Source organism: Macaca nemestrina, chromosome 2 (assembly GCF_043159975.1).
Source record: "Macaca nemestrina isolate mMacNem1 chromosome 2, mMacNem.hap1, whole genome shotgun sequence".
In the NCBI taxonomy this organism is placed as follows: domain Eukaryota; kingdom Metazoa; phylum Chordata; class Mammalia; order Primates; family Cercopithecidae; genus Macaca; species Macaca nemestrina.
Window position 1 is genome coordinate 164,648,463 of NC_092126.1, and position 20,303 is coordinate 164,668,765.

The following is a 20,303-nucleotide window of genomic DNA, read 5'->3' on the forward strand; positions in this document are numbered from 1 at the left end:
GGAGTAGGCCAGTACAGAGGTGGTGATTGATGAGACATATTTGACCTTGCAAAGCCTGAAATTACTGAGGCAGGCCAAGGGTTGGTAGTGTGATGCCAGATATTCCTTTAGTAAGGATTTAACTGCATTAAACAATTAGAAATGAGACTTAAAATCCAAATTCAAATACTTGTGATCAAAGTGTGACAGGGAGAGTGGATACACTTGACACCATACTTAGGAATGGAAAGGAGAATCTAAGCACACTACTCTGAAGTAAAGTCATTTATGTAACAGTGCCTAGAACATAACAGGTGCTCAAGAAGTGCTTGTTGAATGTAACTTTATGAATTATCTACCTTATTTATTTAAAAGTGCATGACACAATTGGATACTGTGTTTAGAGTAAAATAGCTCTTGGGCTATGGCTTGTAGCTTCAAAGGGTTATTGGTTTTGGAGATTTATTTTTCCATTTTATAACTTAAATGTAATAATCATAGAAATATAAAAAAGAAAGCATAAAGAAAAAAATTCCCAAACACTCAAGAGAGAACCTTTCTTGACATTTTGATGTGTATCCTTCTGGAAATACCCCCATGCAAATCTTTGTGTTTATATCTATAGGTACGTATATATTTTACAAAATGATGATTTATTAATTTGAGATCTTTATTCTTTTTAATGTAGCTGTTTTGTAGTTACAAATTTCCCTCTGAGCTGATCCTTTTGCTGCATCTCTCAAGTTTTTGGTGTTATGTTTTCATTCATCTGAAGATATTTTCTCATTTTCTCTGTGATTTTTTTTCTTTGATACATTGGTTGTTTAAAAGTATGTTGTTTAATTTCCAAATATGTATGAATTTTCCAGTTTTCCTTCTCTTATTGATTTCTAGCTTCATTCTGCTGTGTTCAGAGAAGATACATTGTATGGTTTCAGTCTTTTAAAATACATTAAGGCTTGTTTTGTGGCCTAACATATGGTTTATCCTGGAGAATATTCCATGGAAAGAATGTGTATTTGCTGTTGTTGGGTGGAATGTTCTTCATAGGTGTTAGGTCTAATTGGTTGATAGTGTTGTTCAAGTCCTATATTTTCTTACTGCTCTTCTGTCTAGTGTTCTACTCATTACTGAAAGTGGGAAACACAAAAATCAGCCAGGTGTGGTAGTATGCACCTGTGGTCCCAGCTACTGGTGGGCTGAGGTGGGAGGATTGCCTGAGACCAGGAGGTTGAGGCTGTCTGAGCCGTGATTGTGCCACTGCACTTCAGCCTGGGCAGCAGAGTGACACCCTATTTCACGAAAAAAAAGTGGGGTATTAAAATCTCCAACTATTATTGTAGAACTGTCTGCCTTTCCCTTCAAATTTGTCAATGCTTGCTTCACAAAATTTGAGCTTGTTGTGTTCTACAAATAATTATTTTCTATAAATAAATATTATAAACAAGAAGAAATAAAGTCTTCTTGTTTAATTGACACTTTTATCAATATATAATGCACTTCTTCATCCCTCATAACAGTTTTTGACTTAAAGTCTATTTTGTCTGATACTAGTATAGCACCTCTAGAGCTCTTTTGGTTATTATTTGCATGGAATATCTTTTTCCATAGTTGTATTTTCAACTTATTAATGTCTTTGAAACTAAAAAGAATCTCACACTAAGTAGTCGGATCATATTTTTCAAAATCTATTCTGCCAATCTTTGTCTTTTGTTGGAAAGCTTAATCCATCTACATTTAAAGTAATTGCTGCTATGGAAGGACTTCTGTCATTTTGCTATTTATTTTTATATGTTATATCTTTTTTGTTCCTCGGTTCTTCCATTACTACCATCCTTTGTGTTGAGTTGATTTTTTTTATAGTGTATCATACTGATTCCTTTCTCATTCCTTTTCTGTGTATATATTTTTAGTTATTGTCTTAGTGGTTACTTAGGGATTACAATTAGCCTCCTAAACTTATAACAGCCTATTTTGAATTAAAACCATCCTAGCTTCAATGGTATACAAAACCCTGCTCTTATATAATACATGTCTGTCTCTTTTTTTGTGTGTTATTGTTGTCACAAATAGCATCTTTATACAGCGTGGGCCTATTAACATAGGTTTATTGTAATTATTTTGTACATCCATCATTTGAATCATACATAAAAAGAGGTTCAAACCAAACATATGATGCTGGCTATTAAATCACCTATATAGATACCAAAACCAGTATTTTTTTTTATTTCTTCATATGACTTCAAGTTATTGTATCTTTCATTTCTACTTGAGGATATCCTTTTGGAATTTCTTGTATGGCAGGCCTACTCTAGATGAACTCCTTAGGATTTGTTTATCTGGGAATGTCTTAATTTCTTCTTTATTTCTGAAAGGTAGTTTGCTGAATGTAGAATTTCTGGTGATGGTATTTTTTTCAACTGTAAGTATGTTGTCTCACTGCTTTCTCACTTCCATAAATTCTGCTGAGAAATTGGCTGTTAATCTTCAGTATCTTTATATGTGAGGAATCACTTCTCTTTTGCTGCTTTCAAGATTTTCTCTTTCAAAATATCTTTCTCTTTTGAAAGTTTTACTGTCATGTATCAGTGTGGATCTTTTTATGTTATTCTTTTGGAGTTTGTTGAGCTTCCTGAATGTGTACATTCATTTCTTTTATCAAATTTGTAACATTTTCAGCCATTACTTCTTTAAATATTTTTTCTTTCCCTTTCTCTCTCTCCTCTTTTTCTGGAGCTCCCACCATGCATAAGTGGTACACTTAAGGGTGTCTTATAGGTCTCTGAGGCTCTGTAAATTTTTCTTCATTCTTCTTCCTTTTCTTCAGGCTGAACAATTTCAGTTGACCTGTCTTCCCCTAGCTCTTTGAACATTTTTAAGACAGTTGATTTAAAGTTTTGGTCCAGTATCTGTGCTTCCTTAGTAGCAGTTTATTTTAATTTCTCCTAGCCATACTTTCTTGTTTCTTTGCATACTTCATAATAAAAAACCAAAAGGTAAAGTCTGGACAGTTTGTATATTACATGCATCATTCCCTGGGCATGCATGTGCTTTTCTGGATGTCTAATACATGCAGAAACTTTTTGATAAACTAATTATTCAAACAATCTCTCTCCCCAGGTTTTCCTCCCAAGCTTTCAGTATGTCCATTACTTAACCATGAGTTTAGTCTTTTTACCCAGATGCCAGCAGGTTGCGTTTCAATGTTTTTGAGGAATGCTCTCTTTATAGCCACTTTTCCATCCTGACAGAGTTTCGTTGATGGATACTTAGGTTGTTTCCATATCTTGGCTATTTATTCACAATAATACTGCAATAAACACGGTAGCACAGTAGTTTTGATATTTAAGCCTTTCTGAGAATATGCCCATATGTATTAGACAATGTATATCTATATTAGATATATATATAGATATTAGAAATACATATTAGATATTTTATCTAATGTATCTAATATATTAGATAATATAATCTATATTGTAATGTCCCTTTTTTCATTACTTAGTCATTTGAGTCTTTTTTTAATGTTGTCAACCTAGTTAAAAGCTTATCAATTTTGTTGATATTTTGAAAAAAACCACCTTTAAATTATTTTTCTGTGATTTTTATATTCTCATTTTATATTCTCCATTATATTAACGTCTCTCTAATCTTTATTATTTCATTCCTTCTGTTTGGTGTGGGTATAGTTTGTTCTTTTTTATAGTTTTTTAAGGTGGAAAAGTAGGTTATTGATTTGGGACCTTTGCTGTTTTTAAAATATAGGCCTCTATAGCAACAAATTTTCCTCTAAGCATTGCTTTTCTGTATCCCATAAGTTTTAGTATGTTGTGTTTTCATTTGGATTTATACTTTTATGCTTTAGAAAATACTTTGAAAGTATTTTCTAATTTCTTTTGTGATTTCTTCTTTAATCCATTGGCTAGTTAGGAATGTGTTGTTTAATTTCCACATATTTCGAATTTTTCTAAATTTTTTTCTGTTGATTTATCTTTTAATTTCATTGTGATTGCAGAATATATTTTGTATGGGTTTTTTGTTGTTGTTGTTTGTTTGTTTTTAATGAGACAGAGTCTCCTGTGGCCCAGGCTGGAGTGCAATGGCATGGTCTCAGCTCACTGCAACCTCTGCCTCCTGGGTCAAGCGATTTTCCTGCCTCAGCCTCCTGAGTAGCTAGGATTACAGGCATGTGCCACCATGCCTGGCTAATTTTTGTATTTTTAGTAGAGACTGGTTTTCGCCATGTTGACCAGGCTGGTCTCGAACTCCTGACCTCAGGTAATCCACTCTCCTCGGCCTCTCAAAGTGCTGAGATTACAAGCATGAGCCACTGTGTTTGGCCTTGTATGATTTTAATCTTTTAAAATTTACTGAGGCTTGTTTTATGGTATAACATATGGTTTATCTTGGAGAATGTTCATGTGCACTTAAAAGAATGTATATTCTGCTGGGTTAGGTGGAATGTTCTCTAGAAGTCTGTTAGGCCTAGTTGCTTTATAGTGTTAGTTAAGTCTTCTCTTTCTTTGTTGATCTTCTTCTTAGTTGTTCATTCTATTATTTTTTTGTTGATCTTCTTCTTAGCTGTTCATTCTATTATTCAAAGTGGAGTATTGACATCTCCATCTATATTCTTGAATTATCCATGTCTCACTTCAATTCTGTAAGTTTTTGCTTCATATATTTTTGGAGTTCTGTTGTTAGGGCCATATGTGTTTATAATCATTATGTATACCTGATAGATTGACCTTCTTATCATTATAAAATGTACTTTTTCTAGTAACGATTTTTGTCCTAAAATCTATTTTGGGTTGTAGTAGTATAGCCACGCCAGCTGTCTTTGATTACTTAATGCATGGCATATTTTAACAAACCTTTTTACTTTCAACCTATTTGTGTCTTTTGATCTAAAGGTTGTCTCTTGTAGACAGTACAGACGTAGTGGTATAGTTGGATTTTTTTTTCGGGGGAGGGTCCATTCTGACTATCTCTGCCTTTTGATTTATAAGTAGGATATACATGTTTTGTTTATTTTATATATGTCATATATTTTTTGTTCCTCAAGTCCTTCTTTCATTGTGTTAAATAGATATTTCCTAGTGTACCTTTTAAATTCAATTGCTGTTTATTTTACTGTTTCTGGAGTTGTTTTCTTACCGATTTATCTGGGTATTACAGTTAGTTTAATCTTAACTTAAAATAATCTTGTTTGGATTTATGCTAACATAACTTCAGCATTATATAAAAACTTCGCTCCAGTATATCTATGTTCCCTTCACCATTCTTTGTATTATTATTTTCATACAAATTATACCTTTACAGAATATAAACCCATTCACACAGCTATTGTAATTGACTTATGCTGTTATCTTTTAAAACAGGTAGGAGAAGGAAAGAGTTACATAGAGAAGTGTGTTTATAACGTCTTTTATAATATTATATTAGTCCATTTTTCACACTATTGATAAAGACATACCCAAGACTGGGCAGTTTACAAAATAAAGAGATTTAATGGACTTAGAGTTGTGGCTGGGGAGGTCTCACACTCATGGCAGAAGGCAAGGAAGAGCAAGTCCTGTCTTACATGGATGGCAGCAGGCAAAAAGAGAGAGCTTGTGCAGGGAAACTCCTGTTTTTAAAACCATCAGATCTCATGAGACTTATTCATGAGAACAGCATGGAAAAGATCCACCCCCTTGATTCAATTATCTCCCACCAGGTCTCTCCTGCAACATGTGGGAATTATGGGAGCTACAAGAAGAGATTTGGGTGGGGACACAACCAAACCACATCAAATATCTAAGTACTTACCTTTACTAGTGCTCTTTATTTCTTTACATAGATTTGAATTACCATCAAGTATGCTTTCATTTTGGCCTGAAGGACTCATTTTAGTATTTTATATGGCAGGATGATTTGATAGTGATTATGTCAGTTTTTATTTTCTGGAAATGTATAACCTATTTTTTCATTTTTATTTATATATGTGTTTTGATTACATAGTAGGTGTATTTATCTATGGGTTAAATGAGATATTTTGATACAAGTATGCAATGTGTAATAATCAGATCAGGGTAAATGGGGTATTGGGGTATCTATCACCTCAAGCATTTATCCTTGTGTCTTAAACAATCCAGTTATACTCTTTTATTTTAAAATGTAGAATTAATTTTTTTACTATTCTAACCCTGTTGTGCTAGCAAGTACTAGGTCTTATTAATTCCTTCCGTGCTTTTGTTCTCCTTAACCATCCCCACTTTCCCCCAATTCCTCACTATACTTCCCAGCCTCTGGGAAGTATACTCTCTATCTCCATGAGTTCAATTGTTTTTATTTCTAGCTCCCACAAATAAGCGAGAACATGTGAAATTTGTCTTTCTGTGCCTGGTTTATTTCACTTAACATTATGATCTCCAGTTCCATCCAGGTTGTTGCAAATGACAGGATCCCATTTTTTTTTTTCTTGAGACAGAGTCTTGCTGTGTTGCCTAGGCTGGAGTGCAGTGGCACAATCTCAGCTCACTGTAACCTCCGCCTCCTAGGTTCAAACGATTCTTGGGCCTCAGCCTCCCACATAGATGGGATTACAGGCATGTGCCACTATGCCTAGATAATTTTTGTATTTTTAGTAGAGATGGGATTTTACCATGTTGGCCAGGCTGGTCTCGAACTCCAGAACTCAAGTGAGCTGCCTGCTTTGGCCTCCCAAAGTGTTAGGATTACAGGCGTGAACCACTGCACCTGGCCCGATTCTTTTTTTATGGCCAAGTACTACTCCGTTGTATATATACATATCACATTTTAAAAAATCCATTAATCTGTTGATGGACACTCAGGTTACTTCCAAATATTGGCTATTGTGAATACTGCAGCAATAAACATGGGAGTGAAGATATCTCTTTGGTATACTGATTTCCTTCCTTTTGGGTGTATACCCAACAATGGGATTGTAGATCATATGGTAGCTCAATTTTTAGTTTTTTTCTTGTTGAGGAACATCCAAACTTTTCTCCATAGTGAAAATAATTTACATTCTCACCAACAGTCTACAAGGGTTCCCTTTTATTCACATCCTCACCAGCATTCAATGTTGCCTGTCTTATGGATAAAAACTGTTTTAAATGGGGTGAGATGTCATCTCATTGTAGTTTTGATGTGCATTTCTCTGATGATCAATGATGTCGTGTACCTTTTCATATGCCTGTTTGTCATTTGTATGTCTTCTTTTGAGAAATGTGTATTCGGATCTTTTGTCCCTTTTTAATTGGATTATCAGATTTTTTCCAATAGAGTTGTTTGAGTGCCTTATATATTCTGGTTATTAATCCCTTGTCAGATGGGTAGTTTGAAAATATTTTCTCTCATTTTATGGGTTGTCTCTTCACTTCATTGTTTCTTTTGCTGTGCAAAAGCTTTTTAACTTGATGTTATCCCATTTGTCCATTTTTGCTTTGGTTTCCTGTGCCTGTGGGGTATTACTTAAGAACTCTGCTCAGTCCGACATAGTGAAGAGTTTCCCCAAAGTTTTCTTTTAGTAGTTTCATAGTTTGCAGTCTTAGATTTATCTTTAATTAATTTTGATTTGATTTTTTTATATGGTGAGAGATAGGAGTCAAGTTTCATTCTCCTGCATATGGATATCCAATTTTCCCTGCATCATTTATTGAAGAGACTGTCCTTTCCCCAATGTATGTTCTTGGAAACTTTGTCAAAAATGAATTCATTGTAGATGTATAGATTTACTTCTGGGTTTTCTATTCTGTTCCTCTGGTCTATGTGTCTGTTTTTATGCCAGTATCATGCCATCTTTATTATTATTACAGATCTGTAGTATAATTTGAAGACAGGTAATGTGATTCCTCCACTTTTCTTTTCTTTTTTTTTTTTTTTTTTTGAGACGGAGTCTCGCTCTGTCACCCAGGCTGGAGTGCAGTGGCCGGATCTCAGCTCACTGCAAGCTCCGCCTCCCGGGTTCACGCCATTCTCCTGCCTCAGCCTCCCGAGTAGCTGGGACTACAGGCGCCTGCCACCTCGCCCGGCTAAGTTTTTGTATTTTTAGTAGAGACAGGGTTTCACTGTGTTACCCAGGATGGTCTCGATCTCCTGACCTCGTAATCCGCCCGTCTCGGCCTCCCAAAGTGCTGGGATTACAGGCTTGAGCCACCGCGCCCGGCCGGATTCCTCCACTTTTCTTTTTGCTTAGGATAGCTTTGGCTATTCTGGGTCTTTTGTTGTTCCATATAATTTTAGGACTTTTTTTATTTCTGTGAAGAAAATCATTGGTATTTTGATAGGGATTGCATTACATCTATAGATTGCTTTGGGTAGTATGGACATTTAAAAAATAATGATTCTTTTAATCCATGAGCATGGAATATCTTTCCATTTTTTGGTGTCCTCCTCAATTTCTTTCATCAGTGTTTTATAGCTGTTATTATAGAGATCTTTCACTTTAGTTAATTCCTAGATATTTAATTTTATTTTTAGTTATTGTAAATGGCATTACTTTCTTGATTTCTTTTTCGGATTGCTTGCTGTTGGCATATAGAAATGCTACTGACTTTTGTATGTTGATTTTGTATTTTGCACCTTTACTAAATTTCTTTATCAGTTCTAATAGTTTTTTTTTGGAGTCCCGAGGTTTTTCCAGATACAAGATTATATCTGCATCTGCAGACAAAGATCTGAAGTTTCTTTGTTGATTTTCTGTTTGGAAGATCTGTCCAGTGCTGAAAGTGGGGTGTTGAAATCTTCAGCTATTAATGTACTGGGATTTATTTCCCTCTTTACCTCTAATAATATATATGTGAGTGCTCCCATGTTAGGTGCATATGTATTTATGATTGTTAGATACTCTTGCTGAATTTATCCCTTTATCTTTATATAGTGACTTTCTTTGTCTCTTTTTGTAGTATTTGTCTTGAAACCTATTTTGTCTGATATAAATATAGCTACTCCTGCTCTTTGTTTGATTTTCATGGACATGGAATATCCTTTTCCATCCCTTTATTTTCAGTCTATGTGTGCCTTTATAGGTGAAGTGTGTTTCTTATTGGCAACAGATCATTGGGTCATGTTTATCTTTTTATTCATTCAGCCACTGTATGTCTTTTTTTATTGAGGAGTTAAATCTCTTTACATTCAACATTATTATTGATGAGTAAGGACTTATTCCTGCCATTTTGTTATTTATTTTCTGGTTGTTTTGTAGTCTTCTCTTCCTTCTTTCTTTCCTTTTGCCTTCTTTTTTTTCTTTTTAATTATTATACTTTAAGTGCTAGGGTACATGTGCACAACGTGCAGGTTTGTTACATAGGTATACATGTTCCATGTTGGTTCACCGCACCCATCAACTCGTCATTTACATTATATATTTGTCGTAATGCTATCCCTACCCCAGCCCCCAAGCCCATGACAGGTGCCGGTGTGTGATGTTCCCTGCCCTGTGTCCAGTGTTCTTATTGTTCAGTTCCTACCTATGAGTGAGAACATGTGGTGTTTGGTTTTCTGTCCTTGTGATAGTTTGCTGAGAATGATGGTTTCCAGCTTCATCCACTTCCCTGCAAAGGACATGAACTCATCCTTCTTTATGGCTGCATAGTATTCCATGGTGTATATGTGCCAAATTTTCTTAATCTAGTCTATTATTGATAGACATTTGGGTTGGTTCCAAGTCTTTGCTATTGTGAATAGTGCTGCAATAAACGTACATGTGTATGTGCTTTCATAGTAGCATGATTTATAATCCTTTGGGTCTATATCCAGTAATGGGATCACTGGGTCAAACGGTATTTCTAGTTCTAGATCCCTGAGTAATCGCTGCACTATCTTCCACGATGATTGAACTAATTTACACTCCCACCAACAGTATAAAAATGTTCCTATTTCTCCACATCCTCTCCAGCATCTGTTGTTTCCTGACTTTTTAATGATTGCCATTCTAACCTGCGTGAGATGGTATCTCATTATGGTTTTGATTTGCATTTCTCTCGTGACCAGTGGTGATGAGCATTTTTTCATGTGTCTGTTGACTGCATAAATGTCTTCTTTTGCGAAGTGTCTGTTCATATCATTTGCCCACTTTTTGATGGGGTTGTTTGTTTGTTTCTTGTAAATTTGTTTGAGTTCTTTGTAGATTCTGGATATTAGCCCTTTGTCAGATGGGTAGATTGCAAAAATTTTCTCCCATTCTGTAGGTTGCCTGTTCACTCTGATGGTAGTTTCTTCTGCTGTGCAGAAGTTCTTTAGTTTAATTAGATCCCACTTGTCTATTTTGGCTTTGGTTGTCATTGCTTTTGGTGTTTTTGTCATGAAGTCCTTGCCCACGCCTATGTCCTGAATGGACATTAGGTATTCCCTAGGTTTTCTTCTAGGGATTTTATGCTTTTAGATCTTATATTTGAGTCTTTAATCCATCTTGAATTAATTTTTGTATAAGGTTTAAGGAAGGGATCCAGTTTCAGCTTTCTACATATGGTTAGCCAATTTTCCCAGCACCATTTATTAAATAGGGAATCCTTTCCCCATTTCTTGTTTTTGTCAGGTTTGTCAAAGATGGTTGTAGATGTGTGGTATTATTTCTGAGACTTCTGTTCTGTTCCATTGGTCTATATGTTTTGGTACCAGTACCATGCTGCTTTGGTTACTGTAGCCTTTTAGTATAGTTTAAAGTCAGGTAGTGTGATGCCTCCAGCTTTGTTCTTTTGGCTTAGGATTGTCTTGGCTATGTGGGCTCTTTTTTGGTTCCATATGGACTTTAAAGTAGTTTTTTCCAATTCTGTGGAGAAAGTCATTTTGCTCGATGGGGATGGCATTAAATCTATAAATTACCTTAGGCAGTATGGCCGTTTTCATTATATTGATTCTTCCTATCTATGAGCATGGAATGTTCTTCCATTTGTTTGTGTCCTCTTTTATTTCCTTGAAGTTCTCCTTAAAGAGGTCCTTCACATCCCTTGTAAGATGGATTCCTAGGTATTTTATTCTATTTGAAGCAATTGTGAATGGGAGTTCACTCATGATTTGGCTCTCTGTTTGTCTGTTATTGGTGTATAGGAATGCTTGTGATTTTTGCACATTGATTTTGTATCCTGAGACTTTGCTGAAGTTGCTTATGAGTTTAAGGAGATTTTGGGCTGAGATGATGGGGTTTTCTAAATATATAATCATGTCATCTGCAAACAGGGACACTTTGACTTCCTCTTTTCCTAATCGAATACCTTTTATTTCTTTATCTTGCCTGTTTGTCCCGGCCAGAACTTCCAATACTATGTTGAATAGGAGTGGTGAGAGAGGGCATCCTTGTCTTGTGCCAGTTTTAAAAGGGAATGCTTCCAGTTTTTGCCCATTCGGTATGATATTGGCTATAGGTTTGTCATATACAGCTCTTATTATTTTGAGATATGTTCAATCAATACTTAGTTTATTGAGAGTTTTTAGCATGAAGCACTGTTGAATTTTGTCAAAGGCCTTTTCTGCATCTGCTGAGATAATCATGTGGTTTTGGTTCTGTTTATGTGATGGATTACATTTACTGATTTGCATATGTTGAACCAGTCTTGCATCCCAGGAATGAAGCCAACTTGATCATGGTGGATAAGGTTTTTGATGTGCTGCTGGATTTGGTTTGCCAGTATTTTATTGAGGACTTTTGCATCAATGTTCATTAGGGATATTGGTCTAAAATTCTCTTTTTGTTGTTGTGTCTCTTCCAGGCTTCTGTATCAGGATAATGCTGGCCTCATAAAATGAGTTAGGGAGGATTCTCTTTTTCCACTTATTGGAATTGTTTCAGAAGGAATGGTACTAGCTCCTCTTTGTACTTCTGGTAGAATTTGGCTGTGAATCCATCTGGTCCTGTACTTTTTTTGGTTGGTAGGCTATTAGTTATTGCCTCAATTTCAGAACCTGTTAGTGGTCTATTCAGAGATTCACCTTCTTTCTGGTTTATTCTTTGGAAGGTGTATGTGTTCAGGAATGTATCCATTTCTTCTAGATTTTCTAGTTTATTTGCATAGAGGTGTTCATAGTATTCTCTGAAGGTAGTTTATATTTCTGTGGGGTTGGTGGTGATATCTCCTTTATCATTTTTTATTGTATCTATTTGATTCTTCTCTCTTTTCTTCTTTATTGGTCTTGCTAGCATTCTATCAATTTTGTTGATCTTTTCAAAAAACCAGCTCCTGGATTCATTGATTTTTTGAAGGGTTTTTGTGTCTCTATCTCCTTCAGTTCTGCTTTGATCTTAGTTATTTCTTGTTTTCTGCTAGCTTTTGAATTTGTTTGCTCTTGCTTCTCTAGTTCTTTTAATTGTGATGTTATGGTGTCGATTTTAGATCTTTACTGCTTTCACTTGTGGGCATTTAATGCTATAAATTTCCCTCTACACACTGCTTTAAATGTGTTCCAGAGATTCTGGTACATTGTGTCTTTGTTCTCATTGGTTTCAAAGAACATCTTAATTTCTGCCTTCATTTCATTATTTACCCAGTAGCCATTCAGGAGAAGGTTCAGTTTCCATGTAGTTGTGCGGTTTTGAGTGATTTTCTTAATCCTAAATTCTAATTTGATTGCACTGTGATCTGAGAGACGGTTTGTTGTGATTTATGTTCTTTTACATTTGCTGAGGAGTGCTTTACTTCCAAGTAGGTGGTCAATTTTAGAATAAGTGTGATGTGGTGCTGAGAAGAATGTATATTCTGTTGATTTGGGGTGGAGAGTTCTGTAGATGTCTATTAGGTCCACTTGGTGCAAAGCTGAATTCAAGTCCTGGATATCCTTGTTAATCTTCTGTCTCGTTGATCTGTCTAATATTGACAGTGGGTTGTTAAAGTTTCCTATTATTATTGTGTGGGAGTCTAAGTCTCTTTATAGGTCTCTAAGGACTTGCTTTATGAATCTGTGTGCTCCTGTTTTGGGTGCATATATGTTTAGGATAGTTAGCTCTTTTTGTTGAATTGATTCCTTTAATATTATGCAATGGCCTTCTTCGTCTCTTTTCATCTTGGTTGGTTTAAAGTCTGTTTTATCAGAGACTAGGATTGCAACCTCTGCTTTTTTTTTGCTTTCTGTTTGCTTGCTAGATCTTCCTCCATCCCTTTATTTTGAGCCTATATGTGTCTCTGCATTTGAGATGGGTCTCCTGAATACAGCACACTGATGGGTCTTGACTGTTTATCCAATTTGCCAGCCTGTGTCTTTTAATTGTGGCATTTAGCCCATTTACATTTAAGGTTAATATTGTTATATGTGAATTTGATCCTGTCATTATGATGCTAGCTGGTTACTTTTTCCATTAATTGATACAGTTTCTTTATAGCATTGATGGTCTTTGCAATTTGTCATGTTTTTGCAGTGACTGGTACCAGTCGTTCTTTTCCATATTTAGTGCTTCCTTCAGGAGCTCTTGTAAGGCAGGCCTGGTGAAGACAAAATCTGTCAGCATTTACTTGTCTATAAAGGATTTTATTTCTCCTTCACTTATGAAGCTTAGTTTGGCTGGATATGAAATTCTGGGTTGAAAATTCTTTTCTTTAAGAATGTTGAATATTGGCCTCCACTCTCTTCTGGCCTGTAGGGTTTCTGCCAAGAGATCTGCTGTTGGTCTGATGGGCTTCCCTTTGTGGGTAACCTGATGTTTCTCTCTGGCTTCCCTTAACATTTTTTCCTTCATTTCAACCTTGGTGAATCCAACAATTATGTGTCTTGGGGTTGCTCTTCTCGAGGAATATCTTTCTGGTGTTCTCTGTATTTCCTGAATTTGAATGTTGGCCTGCCTTGCTAGGTTGGGGAAGTCCTCCTGGATAATATCCTGAAGAGTGTTTACCAACTTGGTTCCATTCTCCCCGTCACTTTCAGGTAACACCAATCAAATGTAGATTTGGTCTTTTCACATAGTCCCATATTTCTTGGAGGCTTTGTTCTCTTCTTTTTACTCTTTTTTCTCTAATCTTATCTTCTCACTTATTTCATTAATTTGATCTTCGATCACTGATATCCTTTCTTCCACTTGATCAAATTGGCTATTGAAGCTTGTGCACGCATCATGAAGTTCTCATGCCATAGTTTTCAGCTCCATCAGGTCATTTAAGGTCTTCTCTCCACTGTTTATTCTAGTTAGCCATTCATCTAACCTTTTTTTCAAGGTTTTTAGCTTCCTTGGGATGGGTTAGAACATGCTCCTTTAGCTCAGAGAAGTTTGTTATTTACCGACCTTCTGAACCCTACTTCTGTCAGCTCATCAAAGCCATTCTCTGTCTAGCTTTGTTCTGTTGCTGGCAAGGAGCTGCAATCCTTTGGAGGAGAAGAGGTGCTCTGGTGTTTAGAATTTTCAGGTTTTCTGCTCTGATTTCTCCCCATCTTTGTGGTTTTATCTACTTTTGGTCTTTGATGTTGGTGACCTACAGATGAGGTTTTGGTGAGGATTTTTTGTTGTTGTTGATATTTATTCTATTCATTTCTCTTTGTTCATTTTCCTTCTAGCAGTCAGATCCCTCAGCTGCAGGTCTGTTGAAGTTTGCTGGAGGTCCACTCCAGGCCCTGTTTGCCTGGGTATTATCAGTGTAAGCTGCAGAACAGCAAATATTGCAGAACAGCAAATATTGTGCCTGATCCTTCCCCTGGAAACTTCGTCCCAGAGGGGCACCTGCCTGTATGAGGTGTCTGTTGGCCTCTACTGGGAGGTGTCTCCCAGGTAGGCTACATGTGGGTCAGGTACCAACTTCAGGAGGCAGTCTGTCTGGAGAACCACTGCTGTCTTCAGAGCTGTCAGACAGGGATGTTCAAGTCTGCAGAAGTTGTCTGCTGCCTTTTGTTCAGTTATGCCCTGCCCACAGAGGTGGAGTCTGTAGAGGCAGTAGACCTTGCTGGGCTGCAGTGGGCTCCACCCACTTCAAGCTTCCTAGCCACTTTACCTAGTCAAGCCTCAGCAATGGCAGACGCCTCTGCCCCCGCCAGGCTGCAGTCTTGCAGTTCGATCTCAGACTGCTGCACTAGCAGGGAGCAAGGCTCTGTGAACATGAAACCCGCCAAACCAGGCACAGAAGAGAATCTCCTGGTCTGCTGGTTGCTAAGACCATGGGAAAAGTGCAGTATTTGGGTGAGAGTGTACCAGTTTTCCAGGTACAGTCTATCCATGGATTTCCTTGGCTAGGAAAGGGAAATCCCCCGACCCTTTGCACTTCCTGGGTGAGGTGATGCCCTGCCCTGCTTCAGCTCACCCTCCGTGGGTTGCACCCACTCTCCAACCAGTCCCAATGAGATGAACCAGGTATCTCAGTTGGAAATGCAGAAATCACCTGTCTTCTGCATCAGTCATGCTGGGAGCTGCAGACCGGAGCCCTTCCTATTCAGCCATCTTGGAACAGAAACCAGACCTTTCTGTCTTCTTTTTAGTGAAGGTGGTTTTCTCTCATGGTATAATTTAATTTCTTGCTTTTAATTTTTTAAATTTAAATTTTATTTATTTTTTTAAGACAGGGTCTTGGTCTGTTGCCCAGACTGGAGTGCAGTGGTGTGATCATGGCTTACTGCAGCCTTGACCTCCCGGACTCAAGCAATCCTCTCACCTCAGCTCCCTGAGTAGCTGGGCCTACAGGCATGTGCCACCACACCTGGCTAATTTTTTAATTTTTTTCAGAGACAGTGTCTCACTGTATTTTCTAAGCTGGTCTGGAACTCCTGGGCTTAAATGATCCACCTGTCTTGGCCTCCCAAATCATTGAGATTACAGATGTAAGCCTTTGTACATGGTTGCTTTTTATCTTTTGTGTATCCATTGTATGTTTTTTGATTTGAGGTTATCATGAGGCTTGCCAGTACTATGTTATAACCAGTTATTTTAAGTTTATAACAACTTAACACTGTTTGAATAAGAAAACAAACAAAAAGCTAACAAAAACTCTACACCTGAACTTCATCCCCCTGCTTTTTAACTTTTTGTTGTTTCTATTTATATCTTATAGTACTATTTTTTGAAAAGTTATTATTTTCATATGGTTCATATTTTAGTTACTATTTTTGATTGGTTCACCATTTAGTCTTTCTACTTAAGAGTAGTTTACATACCCCAGTTTTAGTGTTATAATATTCTGTGTATTTTTCTTTGTACTTACTATCACCAGTGAATTTTGTACCTTTAGATGATTTATTTTTCTTTATTTCTTCTAAAAAAAAATGGGATACATGTATGCAGAACGTGCTGGTTTGTTACATAGGTATATGTGTGCTATGGTGGTTTGCTGCACCTATTGACTCATCCTCTAAGTTCCCTCCCCTCACTGCCCACCCCACAACAGGCCCTGGTGTTGTTCCCCTCTCTGTGTCCATGTGTTCTCAATGTTCACCTCCCATTTATGAATGAGAATATGTGCTGTTTGGTTTTCTGTTCCTGTGTTACTTTGCTGAGGATGAGGGCTTCAGTTTCATCCATGTCCCTGCAAAGGACACAATCTCATTCATTTTTTATGGCTGCATAGTATTCCATAGTGTATATGTACCACATTTTCTTTAACCAGCCTATCATTGATGGGAATTTGGGTTGGTTCCATGTCCTGGCTATTGAAAATAGTGCTGCAATAAAAATACATGTGCATATGTCTTTGTGGTAGAATGATTTATATTCCTTTGGGAATATACCCAGTAATGGGATTGCTGGGTCAAATGGTATTTCTGGTTCTAGATTCTTGAGGAATTGCCATACTGTCTTCCACAATGGTTGAGCTAATTTACACTCCCATATATTCAGAATAGTTAGCTCTTCTTGTTGAATTGTTCCCTTTACCATTATGTAATACCCTTCTTTGTCTTTTTTGATCTTTTTTGGTTTAAAGTCTGTTCTGTCAGAGACTAGGATTGCAACTCTGCTTTTTTTTTCTTTTTATTTGTTTGGTAAATTTCCCTCCATCCCTTTATTTTGAGCCTGTGTGTGTCTTTGCACATAAGATGGGTCTCCTGAATACAGCACACCAATGGGTCTTGACTCCTTTTTTCTCAGTCTGTGTCTTTTAATTAGGGCATTTAGCCCAGTTATATTTTCTTTTTCTCCTTTCTTCCTTCCTTCCTTCCTTCCTTCCTTCCTTCCTTCCTTCCTTCCTTCCTTCCTTCTTTCTTTCTTTCTTTCTTTCTTTCTTTCTTTCTTTCTTTCTTTCTCTTTCTTTCTTTCTTTTCTTTCTCTCAATCTCTCTCACTCTTTCTTTCTTTCCCTCCCTCCCTCCCTCTTTCTTTCTTTCCTTCTTTCTTTCTTTCTTTCTTTCTTTCTCTCTCTTTCTTTCTCTTTCTTTCTCTCTCTCTCTTTCTTTCTTTCTTTTCTTTCTCTCAATCTCTCTCACTCTTTCTTTCTTTCCCTCCCTCCCTCTTTCTTTCCTTCTTTCTTTCTTTCTTTCTTTCTTTCTTTCTTTCTTTCTTTCTTTCTTTCTCTCTCTTTCTTTCTCTTTCTCTCTCTCTCTTTCTCTCTCTCTTTCTTTCTTTCTTTCTTTCTTTCCTTTCAATCTCTCTCACTCTTTCTTTCTTTCTCTCCCTCCCTCTCTTTCTTTCTTTCTTTCCTTCTTTCTTTCTTTCTCTCTCTTTCTTTCTCTTTCTTTCTCTCTCTCTTTCTCTCTTTCTTTCTTTCTTTCTTTCTTTCTTTCTTTCTTTCTTTCTTTCCCTCTTTCTTTCTTTCTTTCTTTCTTTCTTTCTTTCTTTCTTTCTTTCTTTCTTTCTTTCTTTCTTTCTTTTTCTTTCTTTCTTTCTTTCTTTCTTCCTTTCTTCCTTTCTTCCTTTCTTCCTTTCTTCCTTTCTTCTTTTCAGGGTCTCACTCTGTCACCAAGGCTGGAATGCAGTGTCACACTCTCAGTTTACTGCAACCTCCACCTCCCAGGTTCAAATGATTATCCTGCCTCAGTCTCCCTGGTAGCTGGACTACAGACACCTGACATTGCACCCGGCTGATTTTTGTATTTTTAATAGAGATGGAGGTTCACCATGTTGTCCAGGCTGGTCTCAAACTCCTGACTGCAGGTGATTCACCTGCCTGGGACTCCCAAAGTGCTGGGATTACAGGTGTGAGTCACTGTGCCCAGTCCCAGTTACATTTGAGGTTAGTATTGTTATGTTTGGAGTTTGATCATGTCATCATGATGCTCTTTGATTATTTTGCACACTAGTTGATGCAGTTTCTTCACGTGTCATTAGTCTTTATATTTTGATGTGTTTTTGCAGTGGCTGATACTGGCTTTTCCTTTCCATATTTGGTGTTTCTTTCAGGAGCTCTTGTAGGGCAGGCCTGCTGGTAATGAAATCCCTTAGCATTTGCTTGTCTGGAGAGGATTTTATTTATCCTTTGCTTATGAAGCTTCATTTGGCTGGATATGAAATTATGGGTTGAAAACTCTTTTATTTTTATTTTTATTTATTTATTTATTTTTATTTTTTATTTTTTTTAATTATACGTTAAGTTCTAGGGTACATGTGCATAACGTGCAGGTTTGTTACATATGTGAAAACTCTTTTCTTTAAGAATGTTGAATATTGGCTGCCAATCTTTTCTGGCTGTAGAGTTTCTGCTGAGAGGTCTGCTATTAGTCTGATGGGCTTCCCTTTGTAGGCGACCTGGCCTTTCTCTCTGGCTGCCCTTAACAGTTTTTCCTTCATTTCAACTTTGGAGAATCTGATGATTATGTGTCTTGGGGTTGATCTTCTTGTGGAGTAATTGTGTTCTCTGTATTTCCTGAATTTGCATGTTGGCAAAGTTGTGTAAGTTTTCCTGGATCTTCCCAGGAGATCATATCTTGGGATATCTTCCTGGATCATATCCTAAAGTGTGTTTTCCAGCTTGTTTCCATTCTTCCTGTCTCCTTCTGCTACTCCAATCACTCGTAGGTTTGGTCATTTTATGACGTCCCACATTTCTTGGAGGCTTTGTTCATTCCTTTTCATTCTTTTTGTTGTTGTTGTTGTTCTTGTCTGCATGTCTTATTTCAATAAGGTGGTCTTCAAACTCTGATATCCTTTCTTCCGCTTGGTTGATTCAGCTGTTGATACTTGTATATTCTTAACAAAATTCTTGTGCTGTGTTTTTCAGCTCCGTCAGGTAATTTATGTTCCTCTCTCAACTGGTTATTCTAGTTAGCAATTCCTCTAACTTTTTATCAAGGTTCTTGGCTTCTTTGCATTGGGTTAGAACATGCTTCTTTAACTCATCATCGTTTTTTACTACCCATCTTCCCAAGCCTACTTCTGTCAATTCCTTCATCTGATCCTCCATCTAGTTCTGTGCCCTTGATGGAGAGACATTGCAATCATTCAGAGGAGAAGAGGCGCTCTGACCTTTTGGGTTTTTAGCATTTTTTCATTGATTCTTATCTTCATGAGTTTGTCTAGTTTTGGACTTTGAGGCTGCTGACCCTTGGATGGGGTTTTTGTAGATGCCTTTTTGTTGTTGTTTTTGTTGTTGATGCTGTTGTTGTCACACTTTCTGCTTGTTTTTCTTTCAATAGTCAGGTCCCTCTTCTTTAGGGCTGCTGCAGTTTGCTGGGGATTTGCTTCAGGCCTTCTCTAATTTGCTCCCGTGCCTGGAGATGTCATTCAAGGAGGCTGGAGAGCAGCCAACATTGGTACCTGCTCCTTCTTCTGGGACCTCTGACCTCAAGGGGCACCAACCTGATGTCAGTAGGATCGTTCCTATATAGAGTGTCTGACAACCCCTGTTGAAGTGCCTCACCCAGTTGGGTGGTACAGGGAGCAGGACCCGTTTAGTGAAGCACTTTGTCCCTTGGTGGAGAGGGTGTGTTTTGCAGGCAAACACACTTGTCTGGGCTGCCTGGATTCCTCAGAACCACGAGGAGGATCAGCTAAGTTTGCTGGTCTGCAGAGACTGCAGCCACCCCTCCCCTTAGGGGCTTAGGCCCAGGGAGATCTGAACTCTGTCCCTGAGCCTCTGGCTGGAGTTATTGGAGATCCTGCAGGGAAGCCTCACCCACTGAGGAAGGATGGGTCAGGGTTGGACCTGAAGAGGCACTCTGGCTGCTGACTGCCATAGCCAGTGTGTTCGGCTGTGGGGACAGGTCTTGGGACCAAGCTGTCCAGCCTCCCTGGCTCCAGCGGCGGAAAAGCACAGCCTGGAGCTATAGAAATGGGTGTCACCCTTCTCCCACCTAGGGAGCTTAGCATGTTAGGCAGTTGTGAGTCCCAGTGCTGGCTGCTGCTCCTCCCTCAAGGAGCTCAAACAGCTTAGACAGGAGGCAGCAGCAGCCGGTGCCGGTTGCCCCTCCCCCGAGGAGTTTGGTAGGCTTAAGCAGATTCCAGCTGAAAGGCTGTAAGAATCCACACGTTCCAGGACTGGGATGCTAGGC

The 20,303-nt window shown here is 37.7% G+C and overlaps 1 protein-coding gene across 3 annotated transcripts in view; it reads left to right on the plus strand.

Annotated features, from left to right (window-relative positions):
- Positions 1-20,303, plus strand: part of LOC105470347 (immunoglobulin superfamily member 11) — a 268,851-nt gene that overhangs the window by 54,310 nt on the left and 194,238 nt on the right. The window lies entirely within an intron of this gene.